This window comes from Triticum dicoccoides, chromosome 7A (genome assembly GCF_002162155.2).
Source record: "Triticum dicoccoides isolate Atlit2015 ecotype Zavitan chromosome 7A, WEW_v2.0, whole genome shotgun sequence".
In the NCBI taxonomy this organism is placed as follows: Eukaryota; Viridiplantae; Streptophyta; class Magnoliopsida; order Poales; family Poaceae; genus Triticum; species Triticum dicoccoides.
In genome coordinates, this window is record NC_041392.1 from 556,652,337 (window position 1) to 556,663,621 (window position 11,285).

Sequence of the window (11,285 nt, forward strand, 5' to 3'; positions counted from 1 at the left end):
GAGTGTTTGGATGATGTAATGTTATTTATGTACTTGATTGACGTGGCGAGTGTAAGCCAACTATGTTATCTCCCCTTTCATTATTATATTACATGGGATGTTGTGAAGATTGCCTAACTTGCAACATATGCCTTCAATGCAATTATGCCTCTAAGTCTTGCCTCGACACGTGGGAGATATAGTCGCATCGAGGGTGTTACATTGCCTCCCTCCTCGCTGCCACTGGACCACGCCGCCAGGCGAAGCTCGGTCAGAATAGGCGGCGGGGGCAGGGGCATCTCTTTGTTTCACGGGTCGCTCGTAGTGCAGACTACGACGCATCTCAGAGGACGTGCCACTCACTGGGGGCAGCGGCGGAGTCCATATGGCCATGCCGACGACACAGGATGGCGGGTGATTCGCGCATCTGGTGCGAAGGGGACAATGGTGGTAGGCGGATCAGGCGGGCGGTGCGCTAGTGCTGGGCGCGTCGGCTTTGTGGCGGGCTCTGGCGGCGGGCCTGTGGGTGCTGGCCAACAATGGGGTGGGTTGCACGGTGGTGGCGACGGCTTGATTTTGTGCTTCAATTGAGATATGGTCTCCAGCAACTACAAGTGGCTTGGCGCATGGCGGTGCCCCAGCGCAAGTGAGGGGGGTGTGCATGGTGGGTGCGGTGACAACCTCCCTTCTTCTGGGTCCGAGCCAGTAGCACGGAGCTGGGCGGGCGCCAAATGGTTCCTACTGCATGCACGAAGGCGGTGGTTCTGACCTAGGGCTCGCGCTCGGGTGGGCCATATGTGGGCCTGAGGTGGGTCAGGGTTGTCACTCCAGATAGGTTAGGCTTTGGTTCGGTCTGAGTGGTGGCCGCGGGAGGTTCCTTTCCTCGCGCGCGCGGTGAGCGGTGGTGGTGGTGGTGGCACCGTTGCACTATCGGATGGATTAACGCCGAAGGCCACGGATGTGGCATCGTGCGAGCTCGTCTGGGCTAAGGACATAGTGCTATGGCCGATGTTTGCTCGACGGAGGCCATTGACAGTGTCCCCCTTCCTAGTCCACCGCACTGGTTAAGGACATAGGCATGGGTGCTTCCTATGGTGGAGGCATGGACGCAAACTCGGTCGCTGATGCCAAACTATGAGTGGAAGGAGTTGCCCCGTGCTCTTCCTACCGAGTTATGTGTGCTGTGATGTGGATGGTTGGTGGTATCTCGGGACATTGATGTTGTGGTACCATCCTCGGATGGCGATCCACGTGGTTGGCTCTCTGGCGATCATCATGGCGCTGGTGGTGGCTATGCCTCTTTGTCGTGTGGGTGGCGAGGGGTGTAGTAGCTCTGGGTGGCTCGGGTTTGCTCTCTGTCGATGGAGGTGGTGATGCCTAGATCTCGATCTGGAAGTATGGGCTAGTCATGGTTGTCCTATGTGCCTCGTGGTTGCACAAGTGAGCTATCGGGCGAAAGCTCCGTCCTTTGGCACCGACAACGGCGACGCACGCGAGTATCGCTCTCCTATCGAGGACGTTGTTGTGGTTCTCCTCTTTGTGCCAAGGTTTCGAGTGAAGACCATTGTCCGTTTCAGACTCGGCAGCAGTGACGCTTAGCATTGATTTCCCTCCTGAGGGTGTTGTCGTGGAGTTTAGGTGTCCTACGGAGTGACGTGACATTGTCTCAAGGCCTTCCTATGTGTGTGTGGTTTTTCCTTTTTGTAGTGTAGTCACGTGTGTTTTATGGTGTCCGGTTACTTCGGGATTGCTTTGTAAGAAGATTGTCTCACTACCTTGTATCATTTGGCTATTTACTTTGGTTCATGCTTTATTTATAAAAGCGGGGTGGTAGAGCCTGTTTCGGGAGATGAATTAGTGTGGAAAATGACAACACTGATAAAGTTATCGCCAGGCTTAAATTTGCACTCATCCACATTGGATGAAAAGTTTCTGCCGCTGATCCTATGTAGTCAAAATGACACTATGATTTACAGAGTAGTAATTAATTGTAATACTTATGTCCGTACCAAAATAGAGATGCCCAATTCTGGGACAAAATGAGCAATCCAATCCTGCAGGGAAAACTTGCATGGGACTATATCATCACTAATGCCATCAAGTCATCAAACTCACAATTCCTTTACTTCATCGTCTCCGCTCGAACTACGAATTAGGCAAAACATATGTCCATTTTGACTGAATCGACATGCCAGACATGATGGTACTATCCAAAAATGAATTTAGGAAATTACACCATGGACAAATATTATTTAATCAATTTGCAGGATTTTCTTAGTGTTTTACACAAGTTTTCCAATGCAATGGACATAGCATGTTGTACATATGGGGTATGTGGTTGTACGTACACTCCTTCATCTATGATGAGTTAGTTTGGAGAATCATACAAGAGAAAGACACGCCTAGAAACTTATCGTTGGGCTCAGATTTGAAGAAGGCAAACTAAGGTGGGGAAGCGGAACCGAAACAAAATATGGAGGTACATCATCATTACTTGATGATGATGTGGAGGTACTAGTCGTTTGCATAAACTCGATTATTCAACATTAGTCTAATAAATCGACATGGACTTCATTAGTTGATGACTCAAAAGAAAACCTTGAGGCAAAATAGCTAGCTACTGCTTGTATAAAGAAATATAAGAGCATTTGGATCACTAATTTCTTTACGGAGGGAGTACTAAACATGAAGGTGTGCATTTGTAACTGGCAACTGGCACTTGAGAGCGGCGTCATTTGCCGTAGCTGTGGCCTTAGAATTTTCTCCCCGTCAATCTGGAAGATGTGGAGCGGAACAGCAAGATCAGAAGACGTCAAGCGGCGGCGCGGCCAGCAGTGTTAATCACGTGCACGTAACGGCTTGATCGCGGTTAAGCTGGTCAAGGGTAAGGCCGAGGTGCCGTGGGCGTACGTAGATACCAGACAGAGACTATCTACGTCGCGACGTTTGACGAAATTGCTGCCAGGCTGCGCTCGCCAACTAGCAAGTCTGTTGCTACACTATATATAGGTGAGCGTCCCCTCATGTATTACTCCAAGTACTCTTGCGAGAGCCAACATTCATCTTGGGGAAGATGACGACTCCTCGTGGCCTACTCCAGTCAGATGCCTCGGCCCGATCAGGTGGCTTCCGAACGGTCAGAATCTGTTCAGGAACATGGGTATGATAAGAGAAAATAGTTGATAGTGTATGCGTTATGCATGCATGATCTGCATTATTTACAGGTTGTTGGTGATTTACTTATTTTGTTCTCACTAGGGTTGATAAGGAGCATGCCATGCTGGCACCGTTCACAGCCGGATGGCAGACCGCAATCTCACCGCCATTGATTATCGAGAGATCTGAGGTTCTATATGCGCACATATGGCATTTTGCTTCGGTTTATTTCTCTTGGAACGTCTAAACGGATGATGTTTTGTTTTATTTTTTGATTGAGGATAACGGATGATGCTTTAGATATATGCATGGGCATTGTTTTCAACCTGCAACTTTAACATTTCCTTTTTGTGTGACTACCATAAACCCTCAAAAAGAAATCCTATGGTAAAACTTTACTAGGAACACCTTTATAATCATAGGTAAATGGTTTCCTGACAAACCTTCAAGGGAAAAGTCGGCAGGGGAAATAGATGGACTATGCATGGCACTGTTGTGCTTATGGAGAAGAGAGTGGTGTTTTGTCTGGGTGCAGCTATAAAATAAGTTTGGTTGTACTATTAATATTACTAGTAAGGTGCCTGTGTGTTGCAACCAAATAGATGTTTTGATGTTCAATAAGGTAGTGGACACGAACATCGAGCATAACTAACTATTGATGAATGATGACAAAGAAATAAAAGAGTGATAATATAAACTTTGTTCATACATAGATGTTCCACATGCATTGAAACAAAAAACACAAATGTTTCTACACTGATTCTCTTCCAGCACAAGCATAAGTGACAACTAATATCTCCTTTCCACCTAATAACACAATATTACGGAAGTATACCTTTATACATAATATTTTTAGTAAATGTGCCAGTAGGAATAGAGTTCGCGCCTTTTAGTTGTGCAACAAGTACATTAAGATTTTTTTTCTCGATGTAGCTCCAGAGAGAGCAACATTCTATTATTATCATCCACGGGCAACAAAAATAAACAGCGGGATTGCTCAAAATGAAAAGGTGGTATGCCGATATAACAATTGGAGGAAACCGATGGGGTGGGGGGATTCCGCGTGCAGTTTACCTTTAGTAGATAGTAGTTGGACTCTGGGTGTGGCACATAATCCTTGCAAGTTTATATAAATGCAAGGCAGAGGTATTTTACTACCCATTGTTTTTTATCTAACCTGAAGGGATTCTTTTTGTTGGGATAAAATTGTAATGGTGAGGGAGGGTTTCTAGTATTGTATGAATATGTCAGTATTAATTTACAGAATATAATGTTGAACTTGTTTTGCATCCCAAATCTAATTATACTGTTTTCACTTGAGTAACCGATTTTTTTTCTTATTAATAAATCATTTAACTGAAAGAAGGCTGACATAACATGTACTAGGATATCCTTTGGCTCTGAACGGAGGTGGTAGCAAGCATTCTTACTAAGTTACGTATATATGCAGGGCTGTTATATTTATGATGCCAACGGGAACAAGTATCTGGATGCCCTTGCAAGATTATTGTCTACAGCTTTAGGTATATGTGCATGCTTTTGGATGTGCATTTATAATTCTGTTACGAACAACAAGTGCACCAATGAAGTTTTAGTTTGGTCTAGTCCCACGTCAAAAACTGATGATGGGGAGAAGAACATATAATGTGGGGCCGTCCTCACCCATTAGGCTAGTCTTTGAGTTTGGCCTGATGGTGGAGAGGAGAGGCAAGGGGAGGAAGTGTGCGTCTGGGGATGGGAAGAAAATATCTATTCTCTCGTGCAAAAAATAAGAGAATTTCCTAATTGATTCATTAAGTTAGTTTGGATGGATTAAAAGTTATGCAGATCCAGCACAAAGATATTTGTAACTTGCGGATGTTGACATTGTGCCTCTCTGGCAGATTGGCATGCTAGCTAGTTAGTTAATATTGGATATGTTCTAGCGTTTGGCTTCTGTGATAGGAAGAACATCCGTATACAATTGAACTCTTTGGTTCCATATTTGTTGTACTGCTATTCTTTAGCTTAACAACTTGCTTTAACCCCGGTTTCCATTTTGTAGTTGCATTTTCTCATTTTATCTATTTTCCAATCTTATATCGCATTAGCAAAAGGAAATTGTCATCCGCAAAAAAAAAGGAAATTGTCGGATGGCATGCATCAAGTGCATGCACTTTATAGTATACGCACCCACGCTTTTTCAGTGTTTAACTTTGACTGCCAAATTCTACAGAATTATTTGTTCTATGTATGAACCACAGTCTTAGAAAATATTCTTTTCAAAATGAATGAAGTGTATCAAATTATGTAATACAATGAACATATTATTGAACTATTTGTAAAAGGTAGATCTTAGAAGGCTTGTGTGCCTTACATAATCCAACAGAGAGAGTAATGAATAATTGACTGCAAACTAGGCTTGTTTTATATACCACTAATGCTATTTTACAGGTGGTAGTGAGCCTCGATTAGTCAAAGCTGCAACAGAGCAATTGAACAAGTTGCCTTTCTACCACTCCTTTTATAACCATACAACAAGACCCTCTCTGGTAAATTTTTGGCATCTTATCAATCGTTTGTTCATTCCATTTTGTTCTTACAGCAACATCAATGAAATATGGAACAAGTGGTAGCTAACTTAGCTTTGTTCTACACATCAAGGAAGTTTATGAACACTGATGATTGGAGCCTTGCTGCTACTTGCAGGATCTTGCGAACGAACTTATTAGCATTTTCACTGCCAGGCAAATGGGGAAAGTCTTCTTTACCTGCAGTGGTTCGGAAGCAAATGACTCTCAGGTAATATTGTTAAAGTACCAACCAGTCCTGCAGTTTACACAAGGAATAATTATATCAGTTAAAAGACATACCAGAATGTCGAGTTACAGTCTGAAACTTCTAAGTGCAAAATTGAATTTGTGCAAAAAAAAGGAGGAATTGTTGAGAGATATGGTAGAAATGATTTAGGCTAAAATCATAATTGAAAATGGAGATGATACGTGCAAAAAATTCACCCAAAGTAACATATGTAATCATTGGCCTGTAGAACCACACATTGGTTTACACATTATATACTGATGGCATGATTCACTTCTAAAAGGCTTACCAAATGTATATATCTTATAGATATCTGTGTGCATAAGTTTAATTCGAATCACTCACAAGTTTTTTTATGTTTCATGAAATATTGTAACATTCCGATAGATAGGGAAGATTGTAATTTGTAAGGTTTACTCGATACTTGCACATAGTTCAAACATCATGCTTTTGCATTAGTATAGTATCTCTATATTTCTCGAACTAGCAACGGATTGGACATTATAAAATATTAGGATAGTATCTATTTACATCCATTTACTATATTACATCTATTTACTACATTACTAATTGCTTTATTGTTTGTACTTTTTCTAGAATGTCACTATATATCTAATTTCTTTCCTACATTATGTTTATGTCCATTGCTTACATGTGTTGGATGGAAGAGACATAATAAATACAGATTTCATGAACATTATATTGTGTTCATTCCCCGTATTTGTTGATCTCATAACGCCACTTCCATATTTTTATATTCAATTCTTTTGTAGGTCAAGCTAGTATGGTATTATAACAATGCATTGGGGAGGCCAAAGAAGAAGAAAATCATTGCACGATCACAATCGTAAGATATATCCATGGTTATTTCTATTAATTGATCTTCTATAAAGAGCAATCTTCATAGACCTCAAAGAAATGCACCCAACACAGTCATATCGATACACTTGTGATGGTATTGTAAGAAGTCGCTTTTAATATCATGCTTAATGTTTATTGCAGATATCATGGAACAACATACATATCAGCTAGTCTATCTGGGTGGGTATTGCCCTTTCGAAAAAGAACATTGAAATAAAATATATCCAAACAAGAAATTTAGTATTCAAATCACTAGCTCATATTATATATTTTTTGTTGATTCCTTATCCATCTTTAGTATTCCTAAGTTGCACCAAGACTTTGATCTGCCAGGAAATTTTGTTCTACACACAGACTGCCCTCACTACTGGCGTTTCCATCTCCCTGGTACACCTCGAAACTTTGATCTATGATTAACCTAGTGCAACTTTCTTATGAATTGATTTTTTTGGGGTGACAGGTGAGACAGAAGAAGAATTCGCAACTAGACTTGCGAATAATTTAGAGAATCTGATCCTCAAAGAAGGACCAGACACGGTATAGCTCTCTCAAAGCTTATAACTGATACCATACTTTGCTAATCAAATCTATTTTCCCCTTAGATCGCTGCCTTCATTGCTGAACGTGTAATTGGTGCTGGTGGTGTCATCCTTCCTCCAAAAACATATTTTGAGAAGGTGGTTATGCATGTTCTAAGACAAAGTTGTATTTTCCATGTAGAAATCCATATAGATTCATTTACTTAATGTCACCTTGAAATATCGAGCTAAGATTATCCATATGTGGAAATTTTTATAGTTGCTCAGAGAGTTGCTAAGATTAGTGTTCTACTATTCACTCGACATCAAAATTGCATTATGCATGTTCATTATGTGTTATTTGGTTGTTTGTCAACAGATTCAAGAAGTTGTTAAGAAGCATGACATCCTTTTCATAGTTGATGAGGTATGTTGATGTTTTGTATCTCAACGAGTGAGACATAGGGTGTTGAAGAAACAATACTATTCTTTTCTGGCGGAAAAGTATTAAACTTACCACTATCCATTCCAGGTCATTACCGGATTTGGAAGGTTGGAGCTATGTTTGGATCTGATTTGTATGACATCAAGCCAGATCTTGTTTCCTTGGCAAAGGTGAGTTCTCTAGTACCAAACTACCAGCACCAATGAATATGTGTGCTCTGATACAAGATGATTATTGTTAATCCATTGTGATAGGCTCTTTCTTCTGCATATGCCCCCATTGGAGCAATACTTGTTAGCCGGGAAATATCAGATGTAATTTATTCTCATAGCAATAAGCTTGGTAAGTTAAATGCCATTATATGAAGTAATCATTTTCTCTGTATATAGTTTTAATAAATGAAGACATGTTGAGCTATTGCCTTTTATCATAGGTACATTTGCTCATGGATTTACATACTCTGGACATCCTGTTTCGTGTGCTGTGGCTTTAGAAGCATTAAAAATTTATCGGTACACTCCCTTTTTGTTCTCAAAACATATGTAGCCACTGTAGGGACATTTGTTTCTAATGAATTTTTTGCAAAATTGTTGGTGCTAGGGAAAGAGATATTCCTGGTCATGTATCACATGTTGCTCAAAGATTCCAGGAGGGGATCAAGGCCTTTGCAGCGGAAAGTCCAATTATTTGGGAGGTATTCATCTACATGTTCATATTTATCAAACATTTCCATGTTACACCTAATGCACCCATTCCTCATGCACAAATTACCTGCCTTATTTAAACATGTAACAACATGGCTTATTTAGTGTACTCTTGTATGCAGACCCGTGGTGTAGGATTGCTGATAGCAACAGAGTTCACTGACAACAAATTACCATATGATTTATTCCCTTTTGAGTGGGGTAAGTACTAGTAGCTACGTGCTCATATTTAGCCATTTATCGTCTTTTCTCCAATGTCATGTGGAGTTTTAGCACGATGATAACTAAGAATGTGTGTCCTTAGGTTAGAAAATATGTTATGTGTATTTCACACAAGCTTTAGCTTATAAGTACATGCCAACTATTTAAATTGAAGCTTTATGTTAGTAGATTGAGATGCCAAGTTACTACTACCTCATTTGTGTTTACAAGGCTCGCATGCATTTTGAGGCCAACATTGATCATCAATTTGAGTAATAAACAATGACTATATGTCATATAAAATATATATTGAATTCGCATTTGAAAAATGTTTCCACTTGAAGGATTTTTTATGCCCAACAACTTATATATTATTTGTTTAATTGTTGGTAGATAAAATTTCAAAATGTGTGTTGGCTTTGTAAACCTAAAAGGAGGGAGTAAAGCCTAACCATGTTCTTGGACAAAATGCAAGCCAATTTTCTAGGAGAGTAAATTTTGAACCCCAAGTAACTCCTCAAGTTTCCTTTAATTTTCCATGGAAAGGAGGTAAATCCTAAAGATGGTGACCTATGTTAGCGCGACCAACGGAGAATTATGTTTGAGTGATTTTAATTCACTTGGGTGCTGCACAAAATACTAGTGCACTTTTGTTTGTTCATGTCAGATAAGTCTCCTTTGTTTTTAAGTTTGAGGGGTTATGATTAAAGGATTTTATAAATTTGTGAATTCATATGATTTATTTGTTCCTTCCATGTTCTCTACATCAGACATATGTCAATAGCATATTGATGGTGGTCTACAGAATGGAACGACGTATTATATTGTTGTTTATATTTCCAACATGAGATTCGGCCCCAATATTTGTAGGGAAGTAAAATCCTTTTTTTCATCTGAACATGCATCGTTAACTCGGCCTATTACTGTACATCTGCACATAGTAAGTTCTAATGATTCTATTGGCCATTTTCAGGCATAGGTGAAACCTTTGGGGCGGAGTGTAAGAAATGTGGTATGGTGGTTAAGGTTCTTGGGAACTTGATAGCGATGTCCCCACCACTGATAATAACCCTTGAAGAAATTGATAAAGTAAGAATAAAATTCACAACATAGCCTATGTGTATTTCTTTTACGATTATTGATGAAAGCATCATTGCTATGTCGTTACTCATAATAATGAAACTGGTTTTCAGCTGGTGAGCATATATGGAGAAGCCCTAAAGGTCACAGAGGCAAGAGTAGCAGAGTGTAAAGCCAAGAAGAAGTAGTTAGCATATGTAATGCATAATAATGGTCGCAAGGTTGCGGCGATGATATTGGTTTATGCATGGAATAAATCCCTTGGTGTTGAGTTTTTAAATAATTTGTTAAGATATTTATCTTATTGTGCCAAAATAAGGCTATTATCTTTCTAAAAGAGCGCAAAATGTAATTTTTTTCATGAAAGAATGTATGTTTTAATTCTCTGAAGAATATATATGAAAAATATGTGGACTATCCATTTATAGATTTTATCTTTGGCCTCTTGAAAAATAAGTTTGCAAGGAGCACTTATCTTAGTAAGCTCAAAGACTGATATACTTTTGATCTTAAATTTTCATCTTCTACCACCAAGGTTACTATTTCTCCATCTTTGGTATCCCAGTTGCTGACCGGTTTTGGGAATCTTCTCGAAGGTTCCTAAAATGATTTAATTTTAGCTTCTTCTTTTTTTGCCAGTTTTTACTATTTTTATTCTTCCTTTTTGTTTCAATATTTGCCTTTTCATAAAATCACATATTTGAACAAAAGTATGTGATTTCAAAAAATATTCAAATTGGAAAAAAGTTTGAGTTTTCAGAATATGTTCGCATACTTAAAAATGTCCATGTTTCTATAAAAAAAATCAAAATATGTTCATGTTTTGAAAAAGATCTTTGACATTTGAAAAAATATCATGCTTTCAAAAAATGTTAAAAATATAAATAAATGTTCTTGTTTTAAAGAAATGTTCAATGTCTCCAAAAAAATGATCACAAAATTTTGTAAATATGTTCATTAAATTCTCAAAAACTGTTCGCAATTTTTTTAGGAAAAATTCACATCTTTTTGATGAATGTACTGAATTCATTTAAATTGTTTCACGACAATAGCCAGGTGTGTTACAGTAGCCGGTCGTCACGACAATCATGTTCGCTGACCGATCCAATGGCGCTAACCTCCTTCATCTAACAGCCCATGGAGCGACAGATTAAGCGATTCAGATAGACGGACCGATGCCTAGCAGTGGCTTTTAGTGTTTGCCTTTTATATATTACCGCCGTTTTTTTGGTTGGTTTTAGTTTAACTTAGAATATGCCCATGAATTTAAAAATGTTCATGGATTTTTCAAAAGCTTCAGAACTTTTAAAAAGTTTACGAATTTAAAATATTCACAAATTTGAAAAAAAGAGTAAATTTTGAAAATACTCACGAATTTGGAACTATAATTTGAAAACATTCGTGAATTGAAAATTATTCATGAACTAAAAAAAATTCACGAGTTAGAAACTTGTTCACTAATTTGTAAACATCACAAAAAATTTTAATGCTCATGATTTCAAAATATTTACTAATTTAAATATTATCACGATTTTAAAATAC

At 38.9% G+C, this 11,285-nt stretch overlaps 1 pseudogene; it reads left to right on the plus strand.

The window, feature by feature from the left end:
- The first annotated feature begins 3,052 nt into the window (after nucleotides 1-3,052).
- Nucleotides 3,053-9,931, plus strand: LOC119331496 (annotated as a pseudogene).
- The last annotated feature ends 1,354 nt before the right edge of the window (nucleotides 9,932-11,285 follow it).